The sequence below is a fragment of the Cupressus sempervirens genome, chromosome 10 (genome assembly GCF_028749045.1).
Source record: "Cupressus sempervirens isolate cs-2001-9-10 chromosome 10, ASM2874904v1, whole genome shotgun sequence".
NCBI classification, from domain to species: Eukaryota; Viridiplantae; Streptophyta; class Pinopsida; order Cupressales; family Cupressaceae; genus Cupressus; species Cupressus sempervirens.
The window spans coordinates 791,900,097-791,916,272 of NC_143127.1; the positions used below are offsets into that span (position 1 = coordinate 791,900,097).

Sequence of the window (16,176 nt, forward strand, 5' to 3'; positions counted from 1 at the left end):
GACTCGCACGGCTCGGAGTGCCGAGGGACAAAAAGCGTGGAGTGAACTCTTCATCCACGATACACTTTCGAAATGGACAGATTCGCTTAACGGAGACCCTTCTTCACCAAAAAGTATAGCTACTGAGATACAAATCATTGGTATCAGGATACCAAGTGTCAACGTCGGGATACCAAGTGTCAGTGTCGAGATGGCAGGACCAAAGGAGAAGCTGCCTAAATTTGATGGTGATGGAGTAGGTGATCCCATCCGACATTGTAAAACTTGCGAAACGATTTGGAGGGCCAATGGCATAACGGATACAAATGAAAGGGTGAGGCAATTTCCTGCAACCCTACAGGGTGTGACAATTGATTGGTTTGCTGATACTGATCCACAAAAGTTAAACAGTTGGGATGACACTAAAAAGGAGTTTATCATAGAATTTCAACTCTTGTGTGACGATAATGAGATTGTAGCAGAGATATTCAATACTAAGCAAGGGAAGAATGAAACAATCCAAGTCGAGGAAGTTGAAGGACTTGATCAATAAAATTGAGAATAAGCCGGCTGATGGGCTACAGAAAAGATGGTTCATTGAAGGCCTTCACCCGAAGCTGCGAAAGAAGATGAAGATTGTGCCGCAATCCTCATACATTGATGCGTACAACCGGGCAATGAACTTGGAAAATGAGTAGAAGACGAAGAAGAAGAGTACTTCATTTGATTCAGAGGACGACGCATCTTCACACGAAGAGAGCAGTGATGACGAAAAGGACAGCAAGAAGGTCTGCGCCCTCCAAAAGGACATGATTCGGATGATGGAGTTCAAGAACATGCAAAGGGAGACCAAGGGAAACGAGCTATGGTGCACCGAGTGCAAGAAAGAAGGCCATATAAAGGGATCTGTCCGAAAGATCAATTTTGTGAGATTTGTCAGATCATGGGATATTCGACAAAGGAATGCCCTTTCAACTTGAAAATAAGAGCTATGTAGCAAGTGTTCCTGACATAGGAGGCATCCACATCAGGAGGGAGCGGGAACACCGGTACGCAGGGTACTACGTCGGGAGGATACAAAAATAACCGACGAGGTCAAAACAACAACGACAACAATAATAATGGCGGGAGGAGTTGAATTTAGTATGATGAGAACAGTTGACCAATAGTTTAATGTCGTGCATGCAATTTGTGGGGCCACTTTGCTCGAGACTGTACAATGGCGAACACACCGATATTGTTATGTAGATGGTGCGGACCTAACGATCATGAAGATGCTAAGTGCTCGAAATTGGGAGTAAATTTGGTCATCGTCGGGACGGACGAAGAAGAGGTTCTGGCCATCACACGGAAGCAAGCGAAAGTATACCCTGATCCAATGGAGGAAAAGAAGAGACTGGAGCATGCACGGGCAAAGATCCAGAAAGTAATGCAGGCAGAGAAAGCACACCTTAAAGGACACTACTGGTACCTCCGCATAGAACTGCTCAGAACAGAACATCGTACGACAAATATTACAAATCGAGGTACTCGTCAAAATACATGATTTGTTGCTCACTATGCCTCAACTCTGTACGACACTCACAAACATAGCTCCAATTGCTATGTTACCAACAAAGCAAGGAAAGGAGAAAGAAGGTGGCTCAAGTGCAGAAGATCCGATGCTGTTAGCTCTTTCATCCGAATGCCATATGGCAATTGCCGAAATGGGCATTCTTGGAACTGTGCTGATGGACACGATTGTGGATGGAGGGTCTGGTGTCAATGTGCTACCAGAGGATACCTGGAAAAGGTTGGGACAACCGAAAAAATTTCCACCTACATTCCAGCTGCTAACGACTGATCAACATGGAATCAAGTCATTGGAGTCCTGACGGCACAACTAGTGACGATTGGAACACAGCCGTTTTTGTTGGACTTTGTCGTGATCCTGCTAAAGCGGAAAGGATATGATGCCATTCTATGCTGGGGGTGGCTGATACAAGCCAAGGTTAAACACAATTGGAAGAAAAATACTCTATCACTTGAAAGCAAAGGGCAGAAATACGTCATTGATTTACACACCCAAATGGTGGGGGAAGAAGCCTTGTCACCAAATTCTGAAGAAAAAGAGGATGAAGGGAGGCAGTGTATGGAACTAGATCAAGAGGGAGTCCTGCGGTTGGAAGGAGGATCAATAGATGATGATTTGGATTCTGTCAATGGTCTTTACCACTGCTAGATTGAGGACTACGAACTCTTTCTGAGTTGTAGTATGTTAAGGGTGGACGAAGGTGAGAAAGAAGAGGAAAATGAATGTCCGAAGGAACACAGAGAAGCCGAAGAAAGAAAGGCGGTTACGAAAAAAGATGAAGGGAAGAACATACAATACAAACCCATAAAAAGGAAAGATTCCATTATACGATCGTGTGGAAAGGAAATGTTACGTCGAACCACGGATATAGTAGAAAGGTGCCAGCAACAAGGAAGACACATCATACGGTCTGCACAGGAAACAAATAGGAAGGGTTTAATAAAAGTTGCAGCAGTATGGAGTGGAGGTGTTATTGACGGCCAGAAGGGGTAGCTGATGGAGTCCATGATACCGAGCTTCAGGAACAAATTGGGCGATATGGAAAACCGGATGGAGAGATCGTGTAACTTAAATAAACTTGATGAGCGATGATTGCACGCACAAGGGACCATAGAGGTGACATAGAATAGACGCAAAGCATGACATGATAGACACTTGAACAAGTTCCAACCGAGATAGTTGGTGTTGAAGTATGATGGACGGAATGAGATCAAACCAGGCAATTTTCAAGTGAAATAGGTCGGGCTGTACCAGATTCGAAAAGTGGGTGATAACGGAGTAATAAAACTATGGATGCTAGACGGAAAGGAAGTGGCCAACACAGTGAGTAGGTCGAAATTGAATGTCTACCATGGAAGAAGTAACGTACCTTCGTGGACAAACAATTGAGAAAAGAACGATTGTAAATACTGTATACATGTAAATATTGTAAGGACAGAGTTAATTAAAAAAGAAAAAAGAAAAAAAGAGAGAGGTACCGTATGACATTATGAACAAGCAATGATCACCCGACGGCATAATGTTTGCATCACTGTACGACATGTTGTTTAGTATCACCATATGGCATGGACTTGAACACCATACGCCATGAAGTGAACACCGTACGACATCCTGAGGCAAGTAGCACTACGGGGATATAAGGTAATGTACGGCAAGCAGGATTGCGAAAAGGAATGTTATGTGCGATGAACAAGTCATTTCTGGAGGCACTCATCTTGGACACCATACAGATGCAGGAGGAAGGACGAAGTTACTAATGAATACCGTATGGCAGGAAGTTGGGTCATCGTACAACATTTTATAGTAAGTGAATGCATTCATTTGACTCTGTATGGTTACAACTTCTATGATAAAGGTAAATATGTATCAATGAAGGTATCATGTACGACACTTCTATTCTAGAGCATTTCACCATATGTAGGGGTTCATTCCACCGTATGAGCAAGAAAGGAGTCGAGAGGCCATATGGATCGACAGCACAGAAGACAGGTGACAGGAGGTTTTCAAAAAAAAAAAAAAAACTTTGAAAAAAAAAATGTTTAGAATGAGTAACGGATGATATGCCAAAGGGAGGGGAAAACATCAGCAGTTGCCAAAAAGAGTGTGGGATTAGAAGAAATTGCAAAAATAGTGTGTTCCATGCATTTTTGTGTGTGGGGGCACTGCCCCTCGACCCCGCTAGGGTGTTGCCCCCTAGACTCCCAATCATTGTGGTTATCAGTCGTGGGAAGTCTAACTAGTTGATGAGACCTAGGCCTGCTATAGGCATGCAATATCTGTGTACCAGGGGTGGAGGATCAGAGTGCAGCAGCAGCAGAGAATGTAGATGGAGGGGTGCAGGTGACAGACCCTCTACCAGCTAGTGGAAGACAAGGATAAGGATGTTTGTTCATGCCTTGTTGACATCACAGAGTGAAGCAAGTCCGTGGCAGAGTTGGTGCTTACAAAGAGAAGAAGGGTAGAGGCTGCGCAAGAAGCTCGAGAGATGGCAAAGAAGGCTCGGGAGGAGATGGCTGACTGACTTGCCACCTAGCAGATTGCATGGGAGGTAGAGCGGACAGTCCCATTAGCATAGCTCGAGGAAAGTGCACGAGGGAAGCAGTAGGCAGAACAATAGGTAGCAGCAGCGAAGTAGCGTTTGGTAGAAGCTCTTTAGAAGAACTCAGCGAAGAGGGCTTATGATTAGAAAGAAGCCTAGTGTCAGAAGGTTGCAATGATGCTGAAAGGAATTGTGGAAGAGAACTCTCAGATTAGAGTTGATTTGAAAGTCTGAACAGAACAAGTGTATCAACTTTGACGCAATCAATCTTCACAGTTTGAGACACAACCTTTTGGTTCATGATGTCTATGTCTATGTTGTTTTTATGAATAAATGTAGTTAGTTGTTTGTTTGAGTTTTGTTGTGTGGTCGTCCGGAGACAACTTTTCTTTTTGGGCGGGATGATGTCATCAGTAAATATAGTATCAGGATGTATGTTGTCGGTATCAAGATGTATGTCGTCAGTATTAGGATGTATGTTGTCGATATCGGCTGACAGGGTGTGTATCGGGATGTATGTCATTGGTATTGTGAAGGTTGTATCGAAAAGGTTCTCATTGGTATCGAGAAGGGTGTATCAGAATGTATCTCATCGGTAGGGAAGGTTCTCGTCGGTATCGGGAAGGTTCTTGTCAGTATCGGGAAGGTTCTTATTATGTAGCCGACGGACACCTTCGGGAAGGTTCCTCGAGATGTATATATACCCCCTTTGGGATCATTGTATCATCATCAAAACCATTATTTACTATATTGGCATTTGCGAATAATATAAGAAGTTCTGCTATTCTAACCCATTGTCTGTATGCATTGATTTCTTCACTCAGTACGGTAAACAACATACATCCTGATACCGATGGGATACATCTTGATACTGACAACATACATCATGATACTGACGACATACATCCTGATACTGACAACATCATCCCCTCCAAAAAGAAAAGTCGTCTCCGGATGACCACACAATAAAACTCAACAAGTAACTACATTTATTCATAAAACATCATAGACTTAGACACCGTACTGGGTAAAGAAATCAATGCATACAAACAATGGATCAAAATAGTAGAATTCCTTATATTATTTGCATACGCTAGAAGACGTTACATTCAGATGATGATGAATACAATGATCCCGAAGGGGGTATATATACATCTCGAAGAACCTTCCTGAAGGTGTCCGTTGGCTACATACAACATGTTAGCTACATGATAAGAACCTTTTCGATACTGATGTAGAACCTTCCCGATACCGACGTAGAACTTTCTCGATACTGTCGACATACATCTCGATATACACCCTGTCGGCCGATACCAACGACATACATCCTGATACTGACGACATACATCCTGATACCATATTTACTGACGACATGTCATTGGTATTAGGATGTATGCCATCAATATTAGGATGTATGTTGTTGATATCGGCCGACAAGGTGTGTATCAGGATGTATGTCGACAGTATTGGGAAGGTTTTACGTTGGTATCGGGAAGGTTCTACATCAGTATCAAGAAGGTTCTTATTATGTAGTTGACATGTATGTAGCCGACGGACACCTTCAGAAAGGTTCTTCGAGATGTATATATACCCCCTTCGGGATCATTGTATTCATCATCATCTGGATGCAATGTCTTCTGGCATATGTGAATAATATAAGGAATTTTGCTATTTTGATCCAATCTGTATGCATTGATTTCTTTACCCAGTACGGTAAACACAGATGACTACCCAACAATCAACTCCAAAGAAATGATACTTTTGTTACTCAATTTTAGCACATGTTAAAAAATAGTTCTAAACAATGATCATTACACATTGTTATTACATTCAGCTCATGTTTCTACTACTAAATCATATTTCATTCACAATGAAATAATAGAGAAGAATAACTATCTGCTGATAACTATCTCTATTCTATGTAAGTAAATAACATGAAAAAGAAAAAACATAGAATAAGAGAGGGTCATAGGGCACCAGTGATTGCCTGTAATGACTGGTCATATTCTCCTACTTCAATGTCATTGGTCCGTGGCTTTGAACTGCATCTCCTCCAAGTGTCTGAGCCCTCTTTGCATGGAAAAGATGTGTTAGATCCAATGGATTTAAGCAATGAAGGAAAACCTTAGCTCATGTATAAAGATTCTATGCTACGTCCATGACATGTACTTGCATAAAGCAATAAAATATAACAGCAGCCAAGGCAAACACTAGCATGTTTGTTCCTGTGTCGTGTCCCATATCTGATAAGTATGTGGATATAACTGTAGGCTCCCATGAGGGGTATTGAGCCCGATGTACCCATTAGTGACATGACCTATGGAGTTGATTAGAACAAGTACAGTGAAGTATAAAAGGGACATTCATTTATGAAACCTTTTTCTTTCGTAACATATATGCTATGTCAAGTTCAATATCAGTAAAATAAGCATTAAAGGGACAGGTTATTACTACTTAAGCCTTTTGTTTCAAAATATACCAGAAAAGATGTGAATGTTTCAGCTAAAGCAATGATATGCAACATAAGTTGTAGAATGAAAGGTAATGGATACTACAATCGCAGATGTATTTTAAGAAATGCTACAAGAAGAATGCTGCAAGCATAATGTTCACATATTGCAGTATACCTTTGATAGGAATATTGGAAACTATCTATTTTAGCTTGTCTCTGTAGGAGAGTGGAAAACACTTCAATATCAAGTAATATAGAGAGCATGACATTAAGTGCATAAGTACTTTTCTCCAAAAGGCATAACAACAGTAAGAAAATAGTGAAGTAGCTACAGACAAGGTATTTAGATGAACAATACAACACGTGATCAATGGAAAACAAAGATGTGCTCTTTAAACAAATGAGTAAATTCAATATTGGAAATTTCTCAAACAACACATAGTTTCAAATAGAATGTTTTCAGATGAAAGAGTGGTTTTAGAAATAATCCATGAATGAAGAAGTTTATCAAAGACAAGAAGATCCTCCTGGTCCAAAACAAAAGCCTAAAGGCCAAAAGCTTGAAAGGATAATAAAGAGTTCCATATGCTAATGACATACATGGGTGAGCAAATGATTAAGTAAAAGAGAGAAGCAAACAGATGTATCAGAGCAAGATGAACAATACACCACAAAAAATTTTGAAATATCTTTCCAGTTGACACAGAACCGAAATGGAGTTTATAACATTTAGACCAGTGGACTTAAGAAAGTGATTTAATACAACTTGCAATATTCCAATCGACAGATTCATATGCAGTTTTTAGCAACAATACAATGGTTTTTATAAGTGGTTGAACTTATATTTTTTCCAAAAATCTTAAACAGATAATAGTTTTCTTTATCCACAAAAGGAATATTGCAAGTTCTTTGTTAAATGGAATTTGACTCGGGTATGTTCAATGTTTCAATGTTTCCTTATAATGGTGATAAAAGTAGATTCATGTTTCTTAAACAACTAAGGGAAAGCACAAAATGCCAAAAAGCCTAGCTGTTATTTTAAGGAAATTATCCATGAATGAAGAATAATCCTGTGAAATAATCACCTTCAGAATGGCTGGAAAGGGGAGACCATGCTGTTATAATATAAAATTGGGATACCCATAAGGGCTTTTTGTGAAAAGAAAGCAATATAACAACCCAAAATACTTAGGAGTGGAGTCGAGTTAACAAAACAGATCCTCACATTTTCCAACAAACATAATAGCCAACTAAAGCAAATACAAAAAGGATTAGCATGTTTTCAACATATTTCCATGAGGATGGCTAACAGAGAAGGAATCTTCAGGTTTTTTGAAAAATGGAAGCTAGATGCATCATGTTTAAAAAAAAATCCAGATGAAGAAATTGTACAACTCAATTTATTTTTTGTAGATTTTATATCAAATCTGCAACAAAAGCATGCACCCCAATCATGGCTAGACGTATATATTTTGAAAACCCAGAAAGGAAAAATGAAATAACTCACATCTCTTCTTTTATCATTTCAAATCTGCAAGAAGTTTGAATAAATTTGGAAAAATCTTTAGTTTTCCTATTAAACAACAGCTGCCATAATCAAAAGAACCCATAAAGCAAATGGACAGCTGCTACTAGTGATTCATATATCAGAAGAAGAAAGAAGCATGAATGTCAAAAGCAAGATCTTGAAAGCTACAACCTAGAGGCTTACGTCGATCTATCAAGAATTCTAAAGTCCATAAATAAAACAAATTACAACAACAACAAGAACACCTGCAGGTGCCTCCTATAGTATCTTTGAGATGCCAAAAATGAAGCCACAATTGCAAAGGAAACAAATCCAGTTGTAGCAAACGCATAAATCCCCAGATCTGGCGTTACAAATGGAAAAAGACATTCAAGCTTTACGATGATCAAGTATGGACCCATCAACATCATGGAAACAACTCTAAGATGGCATCTAAAACAGAAGAAATGTCATCATATAAGACTCAAGGATCTAGTCCTCAAAAATGCAAAGATCTCTACCATGGCGGCTGGGGGTTTCATCAAACCCTATTCTCCTTCCACATGTTTAATACATTGAGTAATGAGGAGAATAATGTTTATTGACCTTGTTTTCGCTTTAGCATTTTTATGTTGTATTTCATAATGCTTTCGGTCCATCATGATCATTTCACAAAGTCTTCCTTTTATCACATGATTTTTCCATTCGTTTCTTATAAGTTTATCTTATGAAAAGTAAGTACTGTTTTTTTGTTGAGGATGAATAAAATTGTAATTGTTATTATTTTAATTGGGGTTTTTATAAACCAATTATTTAATAATGATTTCTTTATTCAACAAAATAAGTGATTAGGAAGGGACTTGTGTTGTTATAGAAGGGTGTCTAATCTTCTTGCCATGTGTGAGAACATGTAGTTAGGTAGTGGTGGTGCTTTGTAATTGTTACTAAAATTTTGTACACATGTAAAATTTAAGTATGAAGACAAAAGGTGCATAAATACTATTCATTGTATGCCAAAAGAATAGATCTAATGTCCTTGTATTATTCATCATAATAATACAATTGATATTTACAATCATTGAACAATGAAATGATTTAAGTGCTGAATCTCTCACACAAATGACTGTGAGAGTAGCTCCTAGACTGCTGCTATGAGTTCGTACTTTCTGAAAATTAATAACATGCTAGAACTAAAAGAGAAAAGAAAGGTTCATGGGCACTAGTCATTGTTTGTAATGATTGGTCACGCTGTGTCTTCTTGTTCCTGCTTGATTGCTATTCTGCATCACGTTCCCTTCAAGCTTCCAAATCCTACATAATCAGAGGAAAAATGTTAGATCCAATGGATCTAAGCGCAATGCTAGTATCTCACCTTTCCATCACTTTCATATTCCTACGATGCTACGCATTTTCATGAATTAAGAATGCATACCAATAGTAAAGCAAGCAAACAAACATATGAAAAATCTTTATTGCTAATGTGTTTGTTCACTATGCAGCATCCTGTTTCTAACAAATACGTGAATATAACAGTAGGCTCACACAAGGTTTTTTGACCCCGGTGTACTCTTGAGGAGCAGTACAAACATGAAGCTGCTCAATTTCAAGCCTTAAAATATATACAGTAGACAAAGAAAGCCTTCAGAAGTAAAAGAAAGTGATGTTACAAAAATGCAGCTACAAGATCATGAGGGATACATGAAAAATATCATAGATCAAGCAACATTTTGAAGCATAATGCATTTACTATTGTCAATCACCATTTGAATCTAGAATGTAGCAAGGCTTTCAGATTTTTTTAAAGCATTTTCATGAAAGCAACATGTCAAGTACAGATAGACAGGTGACATCCATGCTGGGAATTAATCATTAAGCATACATATGATTATTGCGGCTTCAACATTAAATGAAAAGGTAACAATTAGATTACACATGGTAACAATAATAATCACATGAGATGCATTCAATATCATGGGAGCATCATTTTCACAACTTTCCATTAGGATAAAGCCAGAAATATTGAGTGCTAAAAGGAGCTTCTTTCGGAATGATATGCAGCAGTACTATGTTTTATAAATGATAAGTTTGCTCATGATAGACCATGGTCTCTTCAAAAGAAAATGAGGAAATGACATATCAAAGTAAGCTACAGACATTTATGGAGCAGCAATAATCTGTACATGAGCTTCTACATGTCAAAACTTTCGATAGAGAAATGCCATTTCTTTTTCTAGAAAAGATTACTGCTTAAAAAAGCTTTCAGATTTGAGAAAAATGATAGTAGATAAGCAATATATCTACAAGAAATGTCTCATAGTTTGTCAAAAGAAAAAGATCAGAAAAACGTGCCATAACGACAAAGCCGTAGATGAAGAATGCCCGACAAAACTATTTTTATTTCCTCTTCTCATGGTGGCCTAGCAAGGAGGACAGGTAGAAAATGCATGCTACAATTCTAAAAAGTGCCCAGATTTCTTCTTTGTGAGCCACAAATGTCTACTACAGTAGTAAAAAATGTGCACAGAAAGTACCCAAAAAAGACCAAGAAATGATCTGCAGTTTTGAGCAAAGAATGTGCCCAGAAAATTGCAGATTTTGATCTGTCATTCAAGCCCAAGAAATAGCAGAAAATCTGCTATGAAATGACTTCAAAAAGTGTCAACAAAGCATTTCCATATCCCTCATGGCGGCCAATAAAGAGTAAAGCAAAAACTCAGAAGAAATATGCTACTTTTCAGCCACAAAGCACACAACAAAATGCCCAGATATGTGCCCAGAATCTGCTATTTATCTCAGCAAAATGCTCAAGAAATCAGAACAGCAAGAGGGACAAAGCCAATAGGAGCCTAGAGGTCTTCATATATGCCCAACCATTACAAAAACGCTCAGCAAATGATGTAATAGGCAGCCGTAGAGAAGAGAATAACCTAGATTTTGAGCCAAGAAGAAGAGGAAAACATGCCTAGAAAATAGAAAGAAAAATCCAACAGAGATCTCCATTCTGTCTCCTCCAAACCCTTAGTTTCTCCAGCCGGCTAGAGCTCAAGCCAAGAACAAGTGAAATGAAAATCAAAGGATGAAATGGTTTTAGTTTTATTTTTCCTGATATCTCTTCACTCTCCACGTGAATGAGGGAGAAACTTTTAAAAATTAAAACATTTTACTTGATAAATATCTCCTAAATATCTCATGGTTGGGGATTTTCTCTTTTTCATAAAACTTGCTAAGTTTGAAAAATGTGAAAAATAAAACTTTTGCTTTATTTGTTTTAAGAGAGCACAAATACATTTTTGTGTATCATCCACTTTTTTAACGTTGTTCAACATTAATATGAAATGATATTTATAACTCAATTTTATTAATGATTGATGTGGGATAAAATTTATTTATTAGTTAATATAAAATAAAAATATTTCTTTTTTTCATTATGTTTTAAATTCTATTTGATAAATCATTGATATTGATAATAAATATATTGCTATCTTAATAGTATTAAATTAATTTTATAATCAATTAAATAATATTAATATAGTTCATATTTATTATTAATAAATCTATTAACAATAAAACTAAATGTTAATGTTATTAAGTGATTTTATAATCATTTAAATAACATCAATGTACTTAATATTTATTGTTATTATGTTTTTTCAAATAGATATTAAAATATATGAAGAATAAATATCTATTTTTATTTTATATTTAATCGGTAGATATTTTTGAATAACAAAGAGCTGGGATAATGTGTAAAAGACAAGGGGACAGTTTTAGAGAAGTTTTTTGAGGGCCATTATGAGTCTTTAATGATATATTTGACTTCAGTAGGTGGCCATTATGACAGAGATAAGAAGACATACTTGTTGGAGCATTAATTTTGAGGACTTTTTGAGACATTTTGAGGGTTAAGATTGCATTTATAAGGAGTAGTTATGATGATATTATCAGGCCATGACTTTTGGGCCATTTTTACACCTTTTGAAGTCCTTTTATGGGCTCAAAAGGTGCCTTTTTGACTGAGCTCACCCAAGAAGTGGGTGTTTTGCATTTATGATGCAAGTTGGCTGTAAAAGATATAAGTATTGAGCTTTGGGCTCATTTGTAAGGGAGTTCCAGATTTTGGTTATGCAAGTAAATTTTTGTGACATATCTTTGTCCCTAGTATACTTTGCAAAATTTTGTAACTGAAATTGGAAATTAACTACACAGTGACTGAACATTTTGGAGTAAGTCTTTTGCAGTTTTAACCTTCTTTTCTTTCTGTATCTTTTTGTTCAATGCATGATTCATAAAAATAATCTGTAAATTTGTCATTCCTCATTGTTTTGTCTCAGCTAATACCTTTTTATAGAAGTGTAGGTTGCTTGCAGGTCATAGTTTGTGTCCACAATATTGTTAAGTAAAAAGTCTATTTTCTTAACTGTTATTTTCAGGACCTAATTGTGAAATACTTATGCAAACCTATATAGAAGAGAAGTTTTTACCTACAAAATGCAACCTTGCAAGATTGAAACCAATTACCTGTTATGTTATCATTTTTGGTGTATCACCTTTCCAGTTTTTAAGTTCTTTTCATTTTCCTTCTCTCTCTTTTTCTTACAAGTTTTATTTTTTTTCTAAAAGAGCAAATAGGTGATTACCCAATAGGAACCGGCCTAGAACCTAGAGATTCACTCCTATTTCTAGTATACCCACTACCCAGGAGTGTTTCCATGTTTCTTAGAGTGACTGAGTTTTAGGATTCAGTCAGGGTGCAACTTATAGAGATAACAGTAATTTCCACATGTCCTACTGACTGCTTTAGACCATGACTCTTGACTATTCACTCTGGAGTCACTTTAGGAGTGATCTTAGGAAATTTTGGAGTCTTATTGGACTTGTTATCATGAACATATGATATAGGCACAATTTGGAGGACATGGGGCATCATTTCCAAGTTCCTAGAGTCCTTTTTTGAACAAATTTCTTTGATAACCGACTTAGACTTCCTATTTTGTGGGAAGATTGTTGAGTTTTGAATTTATTACATACTTCTCATTTTTTATGAGGGTTCATTTTTTGGAAAGAGAGCTTTTATCATTTTCAGGAATTGTGTTTATTTTCCTACTGTATCAGATTTGTAACAGGTATTTTTAGAGACTAGCAGTTTATACAACATTTTTGGGATCTATTTTTGTAGTTATACTTGAATGTTTTGATAGTGATTGATGTTATTTTCTTGTGTTTCTTGTTAGAAACCTTAAAATCATTTCATTATACATCTTTTATGATTTGAAGTACTATGCATAGGTCAAGGGTTATATCAAGTGTTTGAAGATATTGATTGTGGTTAATTCCTTTCAATATTTAGGATTCTAAATTTTCCTCCAAAATACTTATGTGCAAGGTATATAATTAGGAATTGTATCTATTTAGAATGTTGCAAGTTGTCAGATCGAGCCTGGAAAGATGTTTGTTGTAGTCAAATTAATTGGCACATCACCTTATATTTCTGCATTTCAAGGTTTTTCCATTATAAAATCTTTCTTCATCCCTTGTCCATCTAAGTTTTACGGTTTTCATTAGGATAGGTGAAAATCATCAAGTCAATCATATAGGAGCCGACCTAGAACCCAGAGCTTCAACCATGTCGTAGGATACCCATAATCTTTGATTGATCCCAGGTTTCTCCAAATTGTTGAAGTTTTAGGAGCTTGGGTGCAAAATTCTGGAGTTAACAACTCTAAGAGGTAGGATGAGAAGACATTTTTTAACTCAATGTGCATTGTCGCAAAAGGAATAGATCATGTTCTACTTCCAAATGTTTAGCATAGAATCCTTGTAATAGTTGTTGGGATTCCATCTTGTCCTATTCTGTTGACGCCAACTTCTTTGCATGGATTTCTTTCTCCAATTCCCACTCTTCTTTCATATTTCTTGACATTTCATTTGCTTGTTGAAGCTCCTGAAATGACCCCCTAAACACCTCCTCCACTTGAGTGAGTGACTACATGAGAGATGGTTGCTTCATGAATGTGGTTATGACACTTCGTACCTTCCATATCTTTGTTGCTTGTTCTTGTCCTATCCTACTTTGCATGAGTATGGTCCATTATTCATGACATTCTTCCTTCATGAATTTCACAAGGGACTGTGTTCCCTTGCCTTGAAAATTGTATGCATATCCTACCTCTTGGCTTGCTTATTATTTCCCTTGTGGTTTGTTCCATCTCCTGTAATCCTTTGAGGGGGTTTTCAAGTTTTTCCTCTAATTAAGGTATCTTTGTACCCGTCACAACTAGTTCCATGTGTTCTGTTTGGACTTCCATCTTGTTTTCTTCTATCTCCATTTAGGGTCGGTGAAGGTGGGGGTACATCTTTTGCCTTCATCTCAAACTTTTCCAACAATCTATTAGCCTCATCTATTACTTTATCCTCGGCATGTACTATCTCTTTCTCTATTCCAAGCCCTTCCATTTTCTACCCACCATTGTTGGGCTTTCTTTGTACCCCTTCCTTACAGATGTTACGACCAGTGTAATAGGCTAAGCTACCTCTGTTTTCATCGAGCGTGGCGATCTTGATAGTATGTTGGGTCTTCGTATGAGCTCAAAGATACAATCCCTTAGCCAGGGGTATTTGTTCTACGGGAATCATTTCTATCACAAAAGATAAATGTGTTGGTTTAAATGTTATCCATCTAGCTCTCTAGTGGGGAAATACCTTCCCTGTCTATGTTGTATGATTGCCTTCTTTTGCAGACTCTTCCAGATCCTACTAGCAATGTACAATTGGCTTCTCTAGCTTCCTTATAGACTGTACAAACTCCCTTGTTGCAGTCTATTGTACGATCCTCTAGCGTAGGACATATCTCCTGTCCATCTATATGAACATTGTCTTGGTGTATGAGCATGATATCTTCTTCTTGTACGAGCATCTTAGTCATACAAATGTCTTCCTCTTGCACTACGAACATGCTCCCCCTTTGCCACCGTATAAACTTCCAATACTCTCATATCCGTAGGTATGGTACCATGTACTTTTTGCTGAATGTGTTGCTTCTTTTGAATTTCAGCTTGTTGTGGTATGGTGCCTCGCAATGGTCCTTTTTCAAGTGGAAGGAATGCAACCTCCGTTGATGTTCCTTTGAAAGTGCTATCTGCTATATGAAACTCGTTTTTTTAGGGGGCTAAAGAGGATTCCTTTGTATCCGCTTCATTATCATTTGAACATTCTTTCACTTCTATGCTTTTTGCCTGGATAGAAACTTTCTGTCTGGCTCTCTTCCTGCTCCAAATGTATCAATGTGCAAACAATTAATCACTACTGGCTTGTAGGGTTCTACTTTATTGGTAGGAACAAACTTCCTCTAATGTTCTAGAGGTACTTGTGTCTGGAGAGCTTCCAAGAATGAGGCAATGGCGTGATGACACATATAAAAAGTTTTGTGCCTTAGCTCCAAGAATTCAAATGTACCCATGTGCAATCAATATATCATTGTTGGCTTGTAGGGTTCTACTCTACCAGTAGGAACAAACTTCCTTCAATATTCTAGAGATACTTTCATGCGGAGAGCTTCAAAGAATAAGATAATTGTTTGATGAGGCATATAAAAATTTTGTGACTTAGCTCCAAGGATTCCTTCATTCTATTTGAGAGAAGTTGTGGGTAGTTGTATATTCTCCACATGTTTACTCCATTTACCAATGGTAGCATCTAGATGGCTATGTCGAACGTTCGACTCCCCCCTGTGAGCTTAGTCTTTACCAAGTGTGCAATGCACATCCATTCTCTAGTGGCTATGAAAGTATTTTTCAACCCTCAACTATTGTTTTTTCTTAGGATGCTTTCCCACTCCTATGCAAGATCATCCCTGTACATTAATCCCAACCATTTATTCTTTTCTTCCATTGTCATTTTTGTTGGGGTTTTTGCTTGGTCATGTCCTCAATGACCCACAATGAATTAAAACCCTTCTACATCCCACGATTAACTCCCGCGATAAACATTCTACCTACCACGACCAACATTGCCAATGTGTGTTTGCATTTTGTATTGCATTCCTCGCATGGCTCCTCCTCTGATCTCTCTCCCTCCACGCTCAGGTGCTCTTTGTCCTTTGTTTTCTGTCTTCTCTCTCTCGCGTTGGA

The 16,176-nt window shown here is 37.5% G+C and overlaps 2 long non-coding RNA genes across 5 annotated transcripts in view; both read right to left on the reverse strand.

The window, feature by feature from the left end:
* Positions 1-8,770, reverse strand: part of LOC149536288 (uncharacterized) — a 61,056-nt gene extending 52,286 nt beyond the window's left edge. The window contains exons 1-2 of one of the 4 annotated variants that reach the window (XR_016357745.1): positions 8,572-8,770; positions 6,079-6,161 (exon numbers count right to left, since the gene is read on the reverse strand). This is a non-coding gene — a long non-coding RNA (uncharacterized LOC149536288). Of the gene's footprint in view, positions 1-6,078; positions 6,162-8,316 lie in introns of all 4 variants that reach the window. The other 3 variants (XR_016357743.1, XR_016357744.1, XR_016357742.1) reach the window with 3 other exon arrangements.
* Positions 8,771-9,039: 269 nt separating this feature from the next.
* LOC149536290 (uncharacterized) lies at positions 9,040-11,179 on the reverse strand. The gene is made up of 2 exons (XR_016356804.1): positions 11,013-11,179; positions 9,040-9,361 (listed from the first exon to the last, which is right to left on the reverse strand). It is a non-coding gene; the product is annotated as an uncharacterized LOC149536290 (long non-coding RNA).
* Positions 11,180-16,176: the final 4,997 nt, after the last annotated feature.